Consider the following 19,199-nt stretch of genomic DNA (forward strand, 5'->3'; position numbering starts at 1 on the left):
TTGTTGTTGCGGACCAGAAGTTTTGTAATAGGTAGCGGCGGAACGCTTTGTGCTGTACTGTCTGCATCCCATGCCCTGTACAGCGGTTTTACTAATAAAAACGGGATTTATTTTACTACACCATTGGAGGCTGTCCTTTTTCTTTTCTTTGCATATATTCATCTGGATCCAGGGATGAGCCTGACCCAGCCTTATGATTGACATCTACTCACCTGAGGACTCATCAGTCCCCATCACCGTCCACCAGTTGGAGCAATAAGGCATTTACCTATGCCTATAGAGGTAAGGGCACTGTGAGCACATTACCACACAGACGTCACCTATTGCTGTCTTCATCACCTACTGTATTCTTTGAGAAGATTCATGAATATCCAGCCCTATGCTATTGGACTAAGTTACTGATTGACCTTATTTAGTACCTGGTGATTCACTACAACCTTTTTTGGATATTTATTAATATTTTTGATGTTTATCATTGCTCACTTCATATATTTAATGATCTTTTTGACAATTTAATATTACTTGGATTTCTATCTTCATTGTGCGCGAAATCACTTTACTGTCTCTTTTTCATTGGTTGATTTGTGTATACCACTAGATTTTGCAGCACTACACACAGCACACATTTTTTTAGTAGCGCAGAGGTTCACATATTTTGTTTTAGTTATGAGGAATGATTATGAGCACTGAACTTATTCTCTCTGGAGAAGAGACACTTGAGAAGGGGATATGATTTTAATGTACAAATACTGTACTGGTGACCCCACAATAGGAATAAAACTTTTCAGCGCAACAGAACTTAAAATGACGTGCGGCCATTCACTAGCATTAGAAGAAAACAGGTTTAACCTTAAACTTGGTAGAGGGTTCTTTACTGTAAGAGTGTCCAGGATGTTGAATTCCCTTCCACAAGCCGTGGTTTCAGTGCGGGGCATCGATAGTTTAGAAAACTATTAGATAAGCACCTGAACGACCACAACATACAGGGATATACAATGTAATACTGTCATATAATCACACACATAGGTTGGACTTGTGTCTTTTTTCAACCTCCCCTATTATGTAACTATGTAAAAAAAAGAAACAAAGAAAACATTTTTTTTTTCGGCCTTTTTTTTTTATTTGTTTAGCAAAAAATAAACACCCCAGTGGTGATCAAATACCACCAAAAGAAAGCTCTATTTATAGGGAAAAAATTATACCAATTTTCTTTTTTTTTTTTTGGGTACAGTGTTGCATGACCATGCAATTGTCATTTAAAATGTGACAGGGCTGAAAGCTGAAAATTGGCCTGGGCAGGAAGGGGGGGAGTGCCCTGTATTGAAGTTGTTAATTATCTTCAATTGCTTGAGACTGTACTAAGCCCCTGTTCACACTGGGCTGATTTCATATATCAAATCGCATGCCAAATCGGAGGTTATTGCAACGCTGACTTTGCAGCGCCACACCGATTCCTAACAGTAGTTCCTGCACTACTTTTGTCAACTTCGGGGGCTGTTTCAATAGACATCCATGCATGAACCCCCAAAGATGTCTTTCAAATCGCCCCCGAACTCGAACTGAAATGCGGGTTTGAAATCGTGCAAGTTCAGCTGAACTCGCACAATATCTAACCTGCCCTCAGTGTGAACGGGGGCTTAAGGATATATCTTTAATGAGAGGCTCACATTAAATCTGAATAAAATGGCATTGCTCCTAGTAAACAATGTGACCAATATAAATAAAGATCACCTTCTTCCCTCTTCTGCTTGATCCATCTTGTTCCAGAATTTTTTCCTAAATCTGCACAACAGAATGTGCAGTGCACCAAAACAAGCGACTTTGCGTTGTGGTGCGCTGTGTTGGGAGAAAATCTATAAATCAGTACTCTGCACATTGCTATACACCCTTTCCATTTCAAATAAATGTTGCATAAAAAGGGATTTTTGGTTCACATATATCGCAATACATGCTTAAGCTGGCCAACTGCGTCAAAGTAATCCCTCTCTGGCCAGTTTTTTTTTTTGTGCTTCCTATACACACAGAGCAAAGCTTAGCGGCAGAGGCGGCTCTCTAATTAGGTGAAATAGGCGGTAGCCTCAGGCCTCGCAGTCACAGGGGCCTCTCACAGCTGGCTAGTTTACCTAATTAGAGAGCCGCCTCTTCCAAAAAAAAAACTCTTGTGCAGCATGGTGTAATTTGTTCCAATGGGGCAAACAAAATCCTTCCTGACCCCCAAATCGGTTTATTCTGTGGTGAGCTGTCAGTGGGCACATGGCCTGTGTAGTAGCTTTGAAATCCCCACTCTTCTACTCTCTACGGCACTTGCAGGATAGATCAATGACATTCTGACCGGTCATCGCCAGCACAGAACATCGAGTGCTGCAGATAGACGGAGAAGAGCAAGGATTTCAAATCCCCGGACCACTACACAGGCTTCGTGGGCACTAACAGTTCATCACCCTGGGAGGTGAGTACAGCTGATGGTACAGTATGGAACTCACCTGTTGATCCAGAGGAAGGCGAAAAACCCTTAATTAAGCATGGTATAATTTGCTCCAACAGGGAAAAAAATTACTTCCTGACCCTTGAAGGCGATCGGATTGCTCCCTGGATCAACCATCTGTGGTGAGCTGTCAGTGGGCACATGGCCTGTGTAGTAGCTTTGAAATCCTTCCTCTTCTACTCTCTATGGCACTTGCAGGATAGATCAGTGACATTCTGACTGGTCATTGCCAGCACAGAACATCGAGTGCTGCAGATAGACGGAGAAGAGCGAGGATTTCAAATCCCCGGACCACTACACAGGCTTCGTGGGCACTAACAGTTCATCACCCTGGAAGGTGAGTACAGCTCATGTACAGTATGGAACTCACCTGTTGATCCAGAGGAAGGCGAAAAACCCTTATGAAGCATGATATATTTTGCTCCAACAGGGAAAAAAATTCCTTCCTGACCCCCTGAAGGCAATCGGATTACTCCCTGGATCAACCATCTGTAGTGTAAACAATGGTGGTAAAAGGTCTGTGTGTCAGGTCACCTGAGACCAGGTGACAGATGCACTTCATAGGAGTCGGAAGTGCACTGCTAAGATAGTGGACCCTAGGACTGAGTGCTGCGGATAGTACCCAGGGAGGTTCAGGGAGCAGGTCTACTGGATCACTAACACAGATCCCAGTGGGAGCTAGAGCATAGATTCCCCAGGGCGCGGAGTCTAAGAGCCAGCAGTTGTTCACCAGAGCCTCTAGTGGTGAGGATGGACTGCGCTGCAGTCTGGCTCCAGGTCGCAGCCCCTAGGGTCTCACAGCTCATGCTCACGGTAGACTACAGGAGAAGTACACGCCAAAGGTTCAGGGTCACAGGCAAGCAGGGATAGTCGAGGACACGCTAAAAGGTCAGGGTCACGAGCAGACAGGAATAGTTGAGAACACGCCAAGGTCGGTAACAGAGACAAACGAAGAGCACACGGCAAGCAGGACCATGACAATGTGATGTTAAGAAATTGTCAAAAATGCGTAGAATTGTTTTTTCTGAATCTTCGCAGGACGATGTCATTGTCTAATGCAGATTTACATGCGTGCCCACATGCTGTTGATGTATGTGAACTTGGGTAAGTATATCTCTTCTGGATTCTTTGATGGTTTTGGCATTATAGCCGATGGAGAAAGTCGGTCGTCCGTTTTCATGTTCATGGGCTGTAAAAAGAAAACACAATGCGTCATATTCAATGTTTAATGATCTCTGGACTTATTGTTTAATAATTATCAGTTCTCCCAATACAGACTAGAGCAGATCTCTTCTTCCTCAGTTCCATGTAGTGAGAGAACAGATAGGACATAAATCTAGAAGCAGACTATGGGGTTGATTTACTAAAATTGAGAGTGCAAAATCTGGTGCAGTTGTGCATGGTAGCCAATCAGCTATTAACTTTAGCTTGTTCAATTAAGCTTTGACAATAAAACCTGGAAGATGTTTCGTTGTTTTGCAGAGCTGCACCAGATTTTGCACTCCTCCAGTTTTAGTAAATTAACCCCTATGTGTCTATGGCCATCACTTCCTCCACATGGTGATGGGCGACGTCACATCTCATAGACCTCATAGAGATTGTATCATGTACCATTGTACCATCTCACTTCCACTCACTCCCAACTGTGCACCATTCTGTCTGGTGCATAGAAAGTTATGTTCTTATCTTCTCCTCTCATGGAAAAGGGAACAATTGACTGGTTAGTCTGTAAGGTTTTCCTGCAGGCTGGATTACGTTTGTGTTCCCTACATTATCTGTAAGGACACAGCATTGCTCCAATCTATCAGATATATAGTAATATCGTCCCATTAGGATTTGGGTACTTACCCATTCCACATTGAAAGGGGGCGATGCTTTCCCTTCCTCTAGTTCTTCCCAGTCGATGGATTCCATGAAGATGTGGGATCGGATGTCTTCACTGATCCCCAGTCTCTCCTCCGGATATTTGCAGAGCAGCTATAAAATAATGAACAGTTATCAATAAGGACTTGTATACATGAGTAATAAAAGTTACATCACTTGGCTCTGTATAGATTAGGAAAGAACTCTGACTACTGTGCGTCTCCTGCTGGGTGGTTATTTTCAACCCAATAGAGCATCTTAACGTGTGAAGACACACACATATAGGCTAGTGCAGGTGCTGGATGCAAAAATAAATGTGTTTCTGATTGGATAGAATTATGAAATGTGCAGTATGTCCTAGAGCAGTATCAGTAGTAGCCGGAATCCGTTTCTGTTGCTATTTAGAGTTAAAAAAGGTCTTCTCCTACTTACTCCTTCTATGAAGTCCGCCAGGTCTGGGTCCATGTCAGGGGGGTAATAGGGATAGCTGAAGTTCACCTCCCTCCTGTATTCATCAAAGGTCGTTCTCCTAAATGGCATATGGTTTGTGGCCAAGATGTAGGTAATGACTCCTAGTGAAAACCAGTCAGGTTCAAACTGGTAAAAGTCATTGTTGACAACCTGCCAATCCAAAGAAAGAACATCAATAAGTACATTGGACAGTACAGAAAACCAGAATATATCAAAGAAGCCCACAAAGCTGAGTTAATTTTTAAAGGGGCCGAATAGGCTGACCCCATTATCTTATAGGAAGCACAAGCCCCCTTCCCCCCAACTTAGTCTTTTATATATAATATCTTTTATAATGTATATTCATCAAACACCTATTCTACGAGACGTATTTATAAAGCTGTTGTGTTTAAATGGCCATACTGCTGCTTTACAAACATAAATCTTTATAAAGCAGAGTGGAGTGTGTTACAAAGGTATATGGCACTCCGCTGGCTTCTCAGGACTTTGAACAATAATAAAAGAAATGGGTGTAAAGAAATATCAGAGTGGTATTTGATGAATTCTGATATACTGAATAGATAAGTTATGAGTATGGAGAAATATACAAACCTCTGGAGCCATGAATCCTCTGGTTCCAGCCACACCGGTGGTCCTTTTATCGTCCCATAGACCGCCCACTGCCAGTCCGTAATCGGCAACGCGGACATGTCCTTCTTCATCCATTAGTATGTTATCAGGCTTGAGGTCCCTGCAAAGAGAAAGACTGTAAGTGTCATTTTCTGGCACGGGTCATCTAAAACAGATTTGGAGGATCCCTTTACCGCCAACTGATATTTCAATTATAGATGGCTGCTAGTGGCAGAAGTTTTCCATTAGCTTCTTATATCAGTTGGTTGGAAAAGTGGGAAGACATTAGGTACCAAGGTATATAAATCTCACCTCTGCACACATTTAACACAGGTATATGGTCTACAATTGAATAGAATAGAATTAGTTACCTATGGAGGATGCCATTACTGTGAAGGAACTCCAGTCCACAAGCTATTTCCGCCACAATGAATCTGTAAAAGAGAAAAACAAAGTTAGATTGAAATAAAATTACATTTAAAAGAAATTCAATTCAGATAGAAGCAGAACCCATGGGCAGAGGGAGGCAGGGGCAGGAAGGGGCTGGTCCAGTGTGATTAACAGTGCCACCTGAGACAGGTGCAATTCCTGGTGCAGTTTTTACCAAGATCCCAAAAAAGCCTACTGGGCGATCCCGCCTATAGGATCCAATCTGCCCCATTTTAAAGAATAGGCACCTCCAACACTGCCCCTATGCTTGTGTCTCAATGAACATGTACAATGCGACTTATTACTAGGCAACTATGTTCTGTCTCCATCTCCTTTCACATGTGCAATCATTGCCCGCTATAGGAAAAGCTGTGTGTGAGAGCAGTGGTCAGGCTTTCCAGGGTGCTGCCAGCATGGGGTATTTAAACCATTGCTGCAGCACTGAGAATGTAAAAATAAAATAGAAAGAAGAGCATATATATATATATTACTCTATATACAACCTGACTGCATTACAGTAATAAATACAAAGGATTTAATTGGACTTAAATATCTTATAAGGCTTGCTTTCTTTTCTATTTTAAACTTAGTAATGAAACGTACTGGATGTCCTCACTGTCGCCTGGGGCAAAGTACCTGATGAAGTCACTTAAATTTCCTCCGCAGACATATTCCATCACAAAACAGGCGGTGAAGGGTGTTTGGAAGGCGGCATATAGCTGAATTAGAAAGGGGCACCCTTCTGACTTCTCCATGACGTAGCGTTCTATATCGAGGTCGTAGGTATTTCTAGTCTTAATGACTGACTTGATGGCCACCTTCTGCTGGCTCTTTTGGTGGGTAGCCAGAACAACCTGAATGAGAGAGAAGATAACAATTAGTGGGGTCCTCGGTGTTGAAAGGGTGTTTTGTGGGTGGGGCTAGTAATTTAAGTAATGGGGTGTAAATGAGCACTTACCCTTCCAAAGGCTCCTTCTCCGAGCACATGGTGCAATGTGAAGCTTGACAGAGTTATTGTCATGTCTTCGATTGGTGCGATGGAGTCATATCCGGTGGTTTCAGTCTCTGAGTTGAAACATCCTGAAGGTCCTGGAAAGACACTCACCATGCTTAGGGCAGTGTCATGTGTTCCAGCCTCAGCCGAGGCAGGATGGGAAGGGCTGCAAGGCCCTGAAATGACACACTCTGTGCCCAGGTTGTTGGGAGTTCCATCTTCATCTGGACATGCAGTGCTGCAATGTGCTGAATGTTGCGAATGGACCTCCATGATGCTGGAGGTGCTGATGTGGGTCCCAACCTTAGCCAAGGTGGGACTGGCAGGGCTATGACACCCTGAGGGTTCTAGAGATGACTGGTAGTGATCCTCATCTCCAGACATAGAATTGGTGGCTGCAGTCACCTCAGCCGAGGTGAGGCAGGAAGGGCTACCAGACCCTGAAATGACACTGATGTTCATATCGGTGTCATTGGTTCCAGTCTCAGCTGGATGTGCAGGGCTTGAATGCCCTGAAGATATTGCAGAAACCTCCATCAGGTTGGAGGTGCTGCTGTTATTAGTCCCAGCCTTAGCCAAGGAGGGACTGGCAGGGCTATGACACCCTGATGATTTTGGAGATGACTGATGGTAAAAGTCATCATCATTATTTTCGCGCAGGTAATGCGTGAAGCAATTTCCCATTGTGGAAAATCTCAGAAACTCAAGCAAAACAAGGAGCAGAAAAAAGCGATGCTTCCTCTACAACTGTCACAGCTTGAGTGAGCTCCACACACTGAGCAGCCGTTATTTTTAGCCTCTGAGCTCTGATGTCATAGGGTCACTGTTCCAGTGTCCAATGAGATTTGAGGATTGAAGTCACATGATCAAAGTGACAGTTATTTTTTTTTCAAAAACATCTGAAGTCACATGGCAAAACATGTGACTAGTTTCAAAAACATTTGAAGTCACACGACAAAAAAAAATAGAAAAGCTACAATTTCTGGGGAAAATGTGAAAAGTGTTCTTGCCTCTACAACTGGAGTGTGGCTTGAGTAACTGTTGTGTGGTTGGAGTGGCTGGAGTAACTGTGAAAATTGTTAAAAAGCTTAATATTTTAAAAAGTATAAATAGTAGTAAAACAGTTGAAGTCCCATCATTAGCTGAAAGAGCTAAACTTTTCCAAAAATGATTTCTTTTTTTTTTCAAAAATGATTTTTTTTCCAAAAATTATTTATTTTTTTTTCAAAAATGATTTCTTGTTTTTTTTTCAAAAATGATTTTTTTTTCAAAAATGATTTTTTTTTTCAAAAATGATTTCTTGTTTTTTTTCAAAAATGATTTTTTTTTCAAAAATTATTTTTTTTTTTTTTCAAAAATTATTTTTTTTTTTTTTCAAAAATGATTTGTTTTTTTTTTTCAAAAATTATTTTTTTTTTCAAAAAAATTTTTTTTTCAAGTGTTAAAAAGCTTAATATTTTAAAAAGTATAAATAGTAGATTTTTTTTCCAAAAATGATTTCTTTTTTTTTTTTCAAAAATGATTTTTTTTTTCAAAAATAATTTTTTTTTTTTTCAAAAATAATTTTTTTTTTTTTCAAAAATAATTTTTTTTTTTTTCAAAAATGATTTCTTTTTTTTTCAAAAATAATTTTTTTTTCAAAAATGATTTCTTTTTTTTTTTTAAAAATGATTTTTTTTTCAAAAATTATTTATTTTTTTTTTTTCAAAAATGATTTTTTTTTTTTCAAAAAAATTTTTATTTTCAAGTGTTAAAAAGCTTAATATTTTAAAAAGTATAAATAGTAGTAAAACAGTTGAAGTCCCATCATTAGCTGAAAGAGCTGAACATTTTTTTCAAAAATGATTTTTTTTTTCAAAAATGATTTATTTTTTTTTTCAAAAATGATTTTTTTTTTCAAAAATGATTTTTTTTTTTCAAAAATGATTTTTTTTTTCAAAAATAATTTTATTTTTTCAAAAATTATTTATTTATTTATTTTTTTTTTCAAAAATGATTTAAAAAAAAAAATATATATTTTTTTTTTTTCATGGGGTGGTCATAATGTTTTGGCTGATCATGGGGTGGTCATAATATTTTGGCAGCTTTTGTCACCTCCCACTCTAGTTTTGAACATTTCGCCATTCATTCCTATGGGACCAATTTTGCCGCAAAAATGACGAAACTTTCCACAAAGTAATAGCACACCAATCAGGAACAATCCGCACGTTTCGGTATATTACTGTCTATATAGTGTAAAAGCTGTGGGAGGAGTTAGGGTGGTAAATTTGGCAATAATAATGATAATATACCGTATATACTCGTGTATAAGTCGAATTTTTGGGGGCTGAAAGTGCCCCCCTCGACTTATACACGAGTCACCGCCGTCTGCCTACATGATCAGCGTGTCATGCAGGCAGACGGCCCCCAGCGTGTGCTACATAGCATTTGGCAGCGGCTCTCACTGTTCAAAAGCCGCGCCTCCTCGTCTGTGATAGGCAGTCAGTGTACAGCCTATCACGGACATTCTCTCATCCTTGTCCTTGGTATGAGGATGAGAGAATGTCCATGATAGGCTGACCGTTGACTGCTGGGAAATGGAGTTTTCTGCCTATCATGGACGCGGCTTTTGAACAGTGAATGGCCGCCGAATATTACACGCTGATCGGTGCAGAGCGCCGCACGGAGGCATGCACAGGACACAGGTAGGATGCACACACACATGCACACAGACACACGCACACAGGTACATATACACATGACACATATACACAGGACACATGACACATATACACAGGACACATGACACATATACACAGGACACATGACACATACACAGGACACATGACACATACACAGGACACATGACACATGCACAGGACACATGACACATATACACAGGACACATGACACATATACACAGGACACATGACACATGCACAGGACACATGACACATGCACAGGACACATGACACATGCACAGGACACAGGGAGGTATACAGCTGCAGATGGGCATTATTGACCCTCTTTTTCCACTTACAGTAGCTGCTGCATTTCTCACCTCGTCTTATACTCGGGTCAATACGTTTTTCCCATTTTTTTGTGGTAAATTAGGGGCCTCCACTTATATTCGGAACGACTTATACTCGAGTATATACGGTATATATGAGATAACAGTAAGTAGTGTTGCTATGCAAGAACACTTAAAAAAGAAAACAAAAAACCTTAAGACCTTATGATTTGAGCCTTGAAACCTTGCAATAACATTACAAAAATGTCAGTTTTTTTAGCCCCTCCATGACGGGGAGATTTTTTTTATATTCAGCACTGCGCTACTTTAAAAAATGTTTAAAGTCATATGACTAAAATAACATTTTTTTGTTTGTTTTGTTTTTTAGAGTTGACTTTTTTTTTAATTTGAAAAAAATAAATAAAATAAGAACCTTTTGTGATCTGAGCCTTGTAACATTATGTAATCTTTCTGTAATCACGGCACAGGCTGGAAGAGTTGGCTCTGTTGACTTGCACAGAACTTTCCTCTTAACACTGAATATTCTTACAGGAGGGAAAACACAGGACTGACCAATCAGCAGGCTGGAGGTGTGCCCTCTCCTGGCTGTGTCCTGTAACTGCCATGGACAATCGGGGAGCTGATTGTGCCATCTATGGTGGTGTCTGGATCAGAAAACTGGCTGAACCGAATTCCCCATCTTTTGGCAGGCAAGATATTTCTGACACATATATTTCAATGGGCTCTTTATTTCTTTGGAGTTCTGCTTTATATATTTGGTGCTGGTGGGGGAGGGGCAGTATGGTGTCTGGGGAACTGCTTGTCTTGCTGGTTACATGGAATTACTTCAACCTCTTCCCTCCATAAAGCTCTGTTCTGCTCTATAATTAATCTGATGTCAGTTCAGTACTTAATGGGCTTGTCACCTAATTTGTGTTAATGGCACAATTTTGTGTTGCCCATAGCAACCACTGAGCCTCCAGTTGTCTATTTTATAGCCAGGATTGAAAAGACATAAGGAAGCTGATTGGTTTCCATAGTCATCAGGGCTGTTGTATCATTATCAGACATTTCATATTATTAGACCCTATGGAGATGATTTACTAAAGGCAAATCCACTTTGCACTACAAGTGTACTTGAAAGTGCAGTCGCTGTAGATCTGAGGGGAAGATCTGAAATGAGGGGAAGCTCTGCTGATTTTATCATCCAATCATGTGCAAGCAAAAATGCTGTTTTTTTATTTTCCTTGCATGTCCCCCTCAGATCTACAGTGACTGCAGTTCCACTTTCACTTGCAGTGCACTTGTAGTGCAAAGTGGATTTGCTTTTAGTAAATAAACCCCTATGTTTCCTTCCAAGTTTACCAACATGTCGCCAATAGCAACCAATCAGAGGGTCATTTTGCTAAAATAAAACGTGAAAAAAATGGTGGTGTTTGGAGAGCTTTGAATTATTCGACTTTATAGGCTTGTTACATGAAGCGTGTTATTGGTAAAGGAAAAAGATTGGTAAAAATTGCTTGTTGCCCATAGTAACCATAGCCCTATATATGAAATATCTGCTAAAGAGGTAAACAACCTGTTTGCCATAGCGACCAGTTTGTTTACAATCCTGAGCTGTAATATAGACAGCGGGGGGCTCTTTTTGTACAGCTCAGGTTTGTAAACAAGGAAACAAAATGGTTGCTATGGCAACAAGGTTGTTTACCTTTTTGGCAGATATCTCATGTATAGTTCCCTATGTTCTCTAGAACAAGTATACATACATGTTGCCAATAGCAACCAATCAGAGGTTCAGTTTTGTTTTCATGTGGAATGTGAAGAAATGACAGTGTTTGTTTTCTATGAGGGTAGTGGGGGCATCTTGTAACGTCCTGTGTAATTCATATGTGTTCGGGTTTAAAGGGATGAGGTGGCAACCCTAACCGGATCACATGTATATATTGTCGGGATCCAAGGGGTTAACAGGCAGCTGGGAGACAGTTCAGTAAAAAACAGCTTTATTCAGCAAAAACAGACAAAATAATGACAGACTTTGTCTTCATGGGCAGCTCAACACAACACAAGGTGCTCTGCTCATCAGTATAACAGTCTTTTATATCATGTTGGCATCCCAGCCAAACAAACATTGCAAAGTCCCAGTTACAGGCCAGCTCTCCCAGCAGGTTCAAGACTTCCATCCAGCATTTAAATCTTCTCAGAACTGACAGCAAAACAGCCATCTCCCCCCCCCAGCCTCTCTGACCAGCTGCCTAATAAGCAGGCCTGAAAGGGAAGTAGTTGCCCTCTTCCATTAACCCTCTCTTAACCTAACCCAGGCAGACTCTTTACATTATATGTGATTCGGCTCTTCCGAGTAGTGGGCCTGAATGCGTGTTGCCAGCGGCTTGCTCCCACTGTAACTTGATGTTTGCCGGCACCCGCCGATCATTCGGTACAGAGACAGACTGGTGTACTGTCTATGTAAACAAGGCAGATCACCTTTCTGTCAAAGTACGTAAAGTGGGTACTAGGGGGATTTTGGGACTTTAACTTCTTCACATCCACGCTATAGCGAATGACGGCTACAGCGTGGATCTGCTTTGCCGACAGTATGACTATTGACGTCCTCCCCTTTGCAGGCTCGGGTGACTCGGTTGATCACAGATCCGAGTAAGGGGCTGCTCCCGACCCCTTACCACATGATCAGCTGTCAGCCAATGACAGCTGATCACATGATGTAAACAGAGGATCGGTAATAGTTTTTTTTTTCTCTTCTCATGCTAAGAGCGCGAGGAGAAAAAAAGCCGATCACCGGCTTCTGTTTGAAGGGACATCGGTCCCAAAGAGGAAGAGCCTCTGTGCCCACCAGTACCGCCTGCCAGTGCCAGCAGTCAGTGCCCACAGTAAGTGCCAGCAATCAGTGCCACCTATTAGTGCCCACAAATGCCACCTATCAATGCCCACCAATGGTGCCAATCAGTGTCACCTGCCAGTGCCCATCACTGCCAGCTATCAGTGCCACCCATCAGTGCCCACCAGTGCCGCCTATTAGTGCCCACCAGTGCAACCTCATCAGCGTACATCAATGAAGGAGAAAAAATACCTGTTTGCAAAATTTCTAACTAAATATAATTTGTATTGTTTTTTTAAAAATTCTGTCTTTTTTCATTTTTTTTAACAAACAATAAAAAATGCAGAGGTGACCAAATACCACCAAAAGAAAGCTCTATTTGCGGGAAAAAATCTAGAAACATTTCATATGGGTACAGTGTTGTATGACCGCTCAATTGTCAGAGTTGACAGCGCTAAAAGCTGAAAATTGATCTGGGCAGGAGGGGGGTTTAGGTGCCCAGTAAGCAAGTGGTTAAATGAGGCCCATGACATTCTATAGCCATACGTCTCCATCCCTGAATCTGAAATTTAGGGAAAAGGTTTGGGACTTTAAATTAAGCACGTGACACATAGCTGGTAAAGTGGTCAAATGCAAGATAGCATATTTATTCTTTCATATACATACAGATATCATGATGGTTTCTTATCATTATAATTCATATATATACACAGATGTCATGTATAACACATTGCAGTATAAAGTATAATTGTTGAGGGCTGGCTTCTAATCCATATCATAAAATATTATTAAAATCAATAATGATTGCAAAAAGTTCCTACTAATCTCAGCTGTAAATGTATGATTATAATGCATCTAAAAAAGCTTGACACGTGCGTTTTGTGGAATTCACTCCACTACTTCAGGAGCGGATGCAAGGTGTATATAAGTCCTCTTCAGATTCAGCATGCAGTGTTGCAAATTGAGGGCTGCCAGGGATGTGTCTGTCCCGGGAGCTGTGGCAGTGACCCGTGGAAAACCAAGGTACATACGTGCAAACCCCCCAATGGCGAATAGTGGTGATCCCACATGTTAGCAACATAATCCAGGTGTAGTGTGCAATGTCCTAAGAGAAAAGAGACCGTACACAGAAACACAAGCTAGGCACACAGTTAACCGTTTGATCACCTATGATGTTAACCCATTTCCAGACATTAGTACAGTGACAGTGCATATTTTTAGCACTGATCACTGTATTAGTGTCACTGGTCCCCAAAAAGTGTCCGTCAGTGTCAGAATGTCCACCGCAATATCGCAGTCCCGCTATAAGTCACTGATCGATGAAATTACTAGTAAAAATTTTAATAAAAATTTTCTATAGTTTGTAGACACTATAACTTTTGCGCAAACCAATCAATATAAGCTTATTGGGATTTTTTTTACCAAAAATATATTGCAGAATACATATTGGCCTAAATTGTATAACGAAATTAGATTTTTTTTTTTTTAAATGTTTAGCATATGCTTTTTGAAAGTTGTCAGTCTTTTTTGTTTATGGCACAAAAAATAAAAACCGCAGAGGTAATGAAATACCACCAAAAGAAAGCTCTATTTGTGGGGAAAAGGGACATAAATTTTATTTGGGTACATCCTTGCATGACCACACAATTGTCAGTTAAAATAACGCAGTGCCGTATCGCAAAAAGCCTAAACTTTGCCCCATCCGTCAGATTCCTTTCACTTCCTGTCCTGTAGACACAATAGTGAGAGGAAATCTCTCCAGGGTGAGCAGAATCCCCTCCTTGGCAGTTGTCGACAGAGAAGGTGTCCCCATTGGAAGGTTTCTCCTTGGTTCCTGTTCTGGTGTCAATGAATAATTTTAGATTTCTATTTCAGTCGAGGTGACATTGGTCACCAGGACAAATAGTGAGGGTGAATCTACCCAGCAGGTTCACAGACAGCAATAAAAACCTGGAACAAAACCTTAAAGGGGTTGTAAAGTTATTTTTTTTTTTTTAAAAATAACAAACATGTTATACTTACCTTCACTGTGCAGCTCGTTCTGCACAGAGTGGCCCCGAACCTGGTCTTCTGGGGTCCCTCGGCGGCTGTTTCAGCTCCTCCCCGCAAGCATTTACCACCTTCATGCGAGCTCCCTCGCACGGTGGTGAGTGCTTGCGGGCGCGCTCCCGTGATACAGCCGGCGGCTATAGCCGCTCGCTGTATCACTCGGCCCCTCCCCCCGGCGCGCCGCGTCATCGGATGTGATTGACAGCAGCGCGAGCCAATGGCTGCGCTGCTTTCAATCCATCCACTGCAGCCAATCAGCGACCAGGCTGAGCTGCAATGAAGCTGACGAGGACGAGGAGCGAAGATTCGAGGCGTCAGGTAAGTAAAACGGGGGGCCTGGGGGCGGCGGTACTGTCAAAAGTTTTTTCACCTTAATGCATATAATGCATTAAGGTGAAAAAATTTTTACCTTTACAACCCCTTTAATATTGAGAGAACACAAAAAATCCGTGTTTTGGTGGCCTCAAAGATCTCCACCTTCTTTAGGGCAAGAAAACCGACACAAAAACAGCAGTTGGAGTCCTTTCACAATCTATTTAAAACTAAAAAGAAAGTTTTGGCCTTGGGTACACTTTAAAGGTAAATCTTGATGGGTGCGTCAACCCCTGGATTCCTTGGATACTCCCAAGAGAGAGAACATCTTACAATAATTCAACAAGGGGAGTTCTTGCTACTATTTCCTCTGGTGGACCCCAGGTACCCCAGTCTGCACTGCTCCCTGACAACATTTCCTGCTGTGTTGCTGTTCAGCTGGGAGTTTTGTTTTTCTCATCCGTATTGTGTGCCTCATCTCCTCTGGAATTTTTTTTTTTTTGTTCCAAATATTCAGTCTTTTTTTTGTTTAGAAAAACCCCAGTGGTGATCAAATACCACCAAAAGAAAGCTCTATTTATGTGAAAAAAAATATATAAATTTCCTTTGGGTACAGTGTTGCATGACCACGCAGTTACATAGTAGGTGAGGTTGAAAAAAGACACAAGTCCAACCTATGTGTGTGATTATATGTCAGTATTACATTGTATATTCCTGTATGTTGTGGTCGTTCAGGTGTTTAATAGTTTTTTGAAATTATCGATGCTCCCCGCTGATACCACATCCTTACCGCTCTTACAGTAAAGAACCCTCTACGTAGTTTAACCACTTCAGCCCCGGACCATTTGGCTGGCCAAAGACCAGAGCGTTTGTTGCGATTCGGCACTGCGTCACTTTAACTGACAATTGCACTATAAACAAAAAAAAGCGACAATTTTGAAAAAAAGCCAATATTTTTTACTTTTTCCTATAATAAATATCCCTCAGTTTAGGCCGATACATATTCTTCTACATATTTTTGGTAAAAAAATCACAATAAGCGTTTATTGATTGGTTTGCGCAAAAGTTATAGCATCTACAAGATAGGGGATAGTTTTATGGCATTTTTATTAATTTTTTTTTTTTACTAGTAATGGCGGCGATCTGCGATTTTTATCGTGACTGCGACATTATGGTGGACGGATCGGACACTTTTGGCGCTATTTTGGGACCATTCACATTTATACAGCAATCAGTGCGATTAAAAATGTGTGTAAATGTGACTGGCAGTGAAGGGGTTAACCACTAGGGGGCGCTGCTGGGGTTAAGTGTGTCCTAGGGAGTGATTCTAACTATGGGGGGGATGGGCTACGTGTGACATAACACTGATCACCGCTCCCGATCACAGGGAGCTGTGATCAGTGTCCTGTCACTAGGAAGAATGGGGAAATGCTTGTTTACATCAGCATTTCCCGTTCTTCCTCTTCGTGAGACGATCACAGTTATCCCCGCGGACATAGAGTCCACGGGACCCGCGATCACACTCACGGAGCTCGCAGCGCCCACAATGCCACGTCTTAAAGGGCAACGTACAGGTATGTTAATATGCCTGTACGTGCCCTCCTGTCGACGTATATCTGCGTGAGCCGGCCGGCAAGGGATTAAGATTAAACCGCTTTTGTTCTAATTTTAGTGAATGGCCGTGTGTCTTATTAAACTCCCTTCAGCGGAAAAGTTTTATCCCCATTGTGGAGTCACCAGTCCGGTATTTGTACATTGAAATCATATCCCCTCTCAAGTGTCTCTTCTCCAAAGAGAATAAGTTCGGTGCTCGTAATCTTTCCTCATAACTGAAATCCTCCAGTCCCTTTATTCGTTTTGTTGCCCTTCTCTGTACTCGCTCCATTTCCAGTACATCCCTCCTGAGGACTGGTGCCCAGAACTGGACAGCGCATATTCTAGGTGCAGCCAGACCAGAGTCTTGTAGAGTCGGAGAATTATCGTTTTATCTCTGGAGTTGATCCCCTTTTTAATGCATGCCAATATTCTGTTTTCTTTGCTTGCAGCAGCTTGGCATTGCATGCCATTGCTGAGCCTGTCATCTACTAGAACCCCCAGGTCCTTTTCCATCCTAGATTCCCCCAGTGTATAGATTGCATTCATATTTTTGCCACTCAAATGCATTATTTTACATTTTTGTACATTAAACCTCATTTGCCATGTAGTTGCCCACCCCATTATTTTGTTCAGATCTTCTTGCAAGGTTTCCACATCCTGCGGAGAAGTTATTGCCCTGCTTAGCTTAGTATTATCCGCAAATACAGAGATTGAGCTCTTTATCCCATCCTCCAGGTCATTTATGAACAAATTAAATAGGATTGGTCCCAGGACAGATCCCTGGGGAACCCCACTACCCACCCCTGACCATTCCGAGTACTCCCCATTTATCACCACCCTCTGTAGTCAGTTTTCAATCCATGTACTCACCCTATGGTCCATGCCAACTGACATTACTTTGTACAATAAAGGTTTATGGGGAACTGTATCAAATGCTTTTGCAAAATCCAGATATACCACATCTACAGGCCTTCCGTTATCTAGATGACAGCTCACCTCCTCATAGAAGGTTAATAGACTGGTTTGACAAGAACGATTAAAGTGGCGCAGTAATAAATAGCAAAAAATGGCCTGGTCATGAAGGGGGTAAAACCTTTCAGAGCTCAAGTAGTTAATCACCACTGGGTTTTTATTTTTTGCTATATAAATTGAAAAATACTGAACATTTTCCTGTTATAACATTTTGTAAAAAATAATCTTTCTTCATAAATTTGCAGCTCCTGTGGGTCCGGAGGAAACACAAACAAACAAAACATCGTCTTCCAGGGCAGCATCCGAGAGATAGGCTCCTCCTCCTGAAACAGGAAACACATTAGTCCACCATTATAAATTTCACAGTCTTACCTGCGTGCCTCAGTTTGTTTGTGTTTCCTCCGGACCCACAGGAGCTGCAAAAGAAACGTTTGTTATTTTACCTCTGTCTCTGTGATAGTTGCAGGAGACCCCGTGCCAGCATCCCATCCAGCCCAGCGGGCCTTGGGAGGGCGAGCAGGAGCAGCAAATTTGAGCAGAATTGCTCTGCTTGAGATTTCACCTCTATAGAGGGGTCTGCAGTCATCCCCCCAAGCTGCAATAATGCACTGAAATTTCCCCCATGCCGCTGATCAAGGGACCTACTGCAGTTTTTCAGCTGGAATCTCTTCCAGATATCAAGGGTGTACAGAGGAGGGGAATGGATGTATATTACCCCCTGACCACAGGCCACCGCCACGCCAGATGGGTAGGTGTCTCACTGCTTTCATTTTTTTTCCTCTCTTACTCTGGTGATGTCCGCTCCCGCCGCCCGCCCGATTACCGCTATTTTCGCCGCGATCGGCGTCCTCCGCACACCGCAGAACAAGCCTCTCCTCGTGAAATGGCTCTGCGGGGTGTACCAAGAAGGCGCCGGAAAATCGTCATTTCCGGTTAAGCGGCCATTTTTCCAGAGTCTGCTTCCAGGAGATACAGAGCGGGACACTTGCGATTTCATCACTTCCGGGGACGGGAATTAAAAAAAAAAAAAAAAAAATATATATATATATATATATATATATATATATATATATATATATATATATATATATATATATATATATATATATATATATATGTGTATATATATATATATATATATATATATATATATGTGTATATATATATACACATATATATATATATATATATATATACATATATATATGTGTGTGTGTATATTGCAGCAGAGTCCCCCTCCCTATTGGACACCAAGAAAGGAGGACACCAACTGCAGCGGCATGTGCAGGTATATCCACCAACCTGCACGGGGTCAGCTGGGGGCGGGGCCGGAGCTTAAGCAGGAAGCAGTTAAAAGGCCCCTCTAAGCAGAGGATCCTGTTGGCTGACCATGTCTGCTGCTTCTCCACCCTGCTCTGCAGATCCTGCAAGCCAGGACAGCTCCAAGGTAAGACAGAATATTCCAGAGTCACCTCTGTCTTAACCTTATTGTAAAACTGCCTACTTACAGGCAGCTTTTAACCGCCTACCTCACCGGGACCTTTTTTATGCTTGATTTCAGGCAAAGACCCCTGAGGAAAGGAAAGTGAAAAGCAAC

General features: G+C 41.6%; 1 protein-coding gene across 4 annotated transcripts in view; it reads left to right on the plus strand.

Moving 5' to 3' along the window:
- ACBD4 (acyl-CoA binding domain containing 4) overlaps positions 1-19,199 on the plus strand; it is a 99,895-nt gene that overhangs the window by 18,646 nt on the left and 62,050 nt on the right. The window contains exon 2 of one of the 4 annotated variants that reach the window (XM_073607731.1): positions 10,393-10,550. The exons of 2 other annotated variants lie outside the window; for them this stretch is intronic. The gene's annotated coding sequence lies outside the window, so the exon portion shown is untranslated. Of the gene's footprint in view, positions 1-166; positions 283-10,392; positions 10,551-19,199 lie in introns of those variants that run through there. One more of the 4 variants, XM_073607730.1, reaches the window with a different exon arrangement.

Source organism: Aquarana catesbeiana, linkage group LG12 (assembly GCF_042186555.1).
Source record: "Aquarana catesbeiana isolate 2022-GZ linkage group LG12, ASM4218655v1, whole genome shotgun sequence".
Classification (NCBI taxonomy): Eukaryota; Metazoa; Chordata; class Amphibia; order Anura; family Ranidae; genus Aquarana; species Aquarana catesbeiana.